The sequence below is a fragment of the Mastomys coucha genome, unplaced genomic scaffold (assembly GCF_008632895.1).
Source record: "Mastomys coucha isolate ucsf_1 unplaced genomic scaffold, UCSF_Mcou_1 pScaffold21, whole genome shotgun sequence".
NCBI lineage: Eukaryota > Metazoa > Chordata > Mammalia > Rodentia > Muridae > Mastomys > Mastomys coucha.
The window spans coordinates 142,867,433-142,869,321 of NW_022196904.1; positions in this window are offsets into that span (position 1 = coordinate 142,867,433).

Below are 1,889 nucleotides of genomic sequence, written 5' to 3' on the forward strand. Positions count from 1 at the left end.
AAAAAAAAAAAAATGGCCTTGAACTCTTGGTCGCCCTGAGTGTTGGGATCAGAGTCATCTTAAAATGGATCCAGGATCCAGTAAAGATTAACACCAAAACCCCAGGATGCAGACTTTATATATACATAGCTATTGACAATTGTGTGCTTAGATCTCTTAAACTTAGATAATCTCCAGAAGAATAGTGTCTGCCTGCCAGAGAAGACCTTTTCTAAAGTGTGTTGGAGATTTCTTCTGATACAGTTGTAAAGGAAAATTCAGAAATTTACGAAAAACAATATGTGATGGGTTGGATCTATGTAGAACTGTTCTACAATGTATGCATGTTTCAAAAGACCACATGGTGCATGATAGATAGGTTTTTTTTTTCTAAAAAGTCAGTCAGAATTAATTTTCTAAAATACAAAAAGGATGTCCCCTGAGCCTTAGGTGCAGGGGCTGCATTATATTTGTACACCAGGTATATCTAGGCTCCTACACACATGTATTCTCTGCATTTTAATAGTTATGAGTCTCTGTAGTAGCCTACACCTGCTGCAAAAAAAAAAAAAAAAAAAAAAAAAAGAAAAGAAAAGAAAAAAGAAAGAAAGAAAAAAGAAAAAGAAGGAAAAAACTTCTTTCATGAGTGATAGGAACCACACTTTCCTATAGGTATAAAGATAAATATTGGCAATACAGTGAGGAACTATATTGATTCTGCAAACTGGAACTAGAAGGTTCTGTGGTCTATGACCTTTTCAACCACATGCACTTGAATAGTTGTACAGTATCAGGCACCGGCAAGAGAGGAGTGTTCTCTCCCACATCCTCACCAGCATGAGCTGCTGTCACGTGTGTAACTGATCTTAGCTGCTGTGTCAGGTGTAAGACAGAATCTCAGAGTTGTTTTGATTTGCATTTCCCTGATGGTTAAGGGTGTTAAACATTTCTTTGTTTCTCAGCCATTTGAGATTCTTCTGTTGAGAATTCTCTGTTTAGACCTGTACCTCATTTTAATTGGATTTTTTTTTTTTTGGTATCTAATTTCTTAAGTTCTTAATATATTTCAGATACTAGTCCTCTATTGAATGTGGAGTTGGTAAAAAAAATATTTTCCCACTCTAGACTGCCACGTTATCTGATTAATAGTGCCTTTTGCTTTACAAAGTATTTGAGCTTCATGGGGTCCCATTTCTCAACTGTGCCTGCACTACTGGCATTCTGTTCAGAAAGTCTTCTATTCAAGGCTACTCCCCATTTGCTTTTCTGTAGGTTCAGTATAGAAGTAACTTTTATTCTCTTGTAATTGTCTCAGAGGCTTACTGCCTTCATCTGCTAACCTAGCTTCTAGCCTCAGTACAATCTTACCGAGGCCTAGAATGTTTTCTCCCTCTGAAACGTGCTGAATAAGCACACCTCTTCTTTCTGATCTCTTTCTGACTTGGTTCAACTCAGATGTTCTGGCTCAAATTCCTCTCTAACTGATTAAATCTGGCTTCTCTCTCAGCCTCTGACTTTTTGCTCTGCTAGGCCTCAAACTAACTCTGGCAATCTGTTCTAATCTTCTGTCTTATCTTACTCTCTGGCTTGTTCTCTCATCAACCTGTCTCTGTAAAACTCTCCTGGTAAAACTGCCTCCTCTCCTTTTTAAATCTGAGCTGCTCACTCTTAGATAGCCTCTCTTTTCTCTCTCTTGGGCATATCCTATTCTGTCAAATATTTCTCTGATTCATCACTTTCTCTGCCACTCAATTAGACACCACTTTCAAACATAGGTTCTTCCTTTCTACAGACTAACTTTATCTTCTATCTTCGTTCTTTGGGATTAAATGTGTGTACTAAGGGCATGTCTGTTTTCTAGCCAGAGAAATGAAAGATGTGTGCTAAGGCTGAGCCACACCACAACTAGA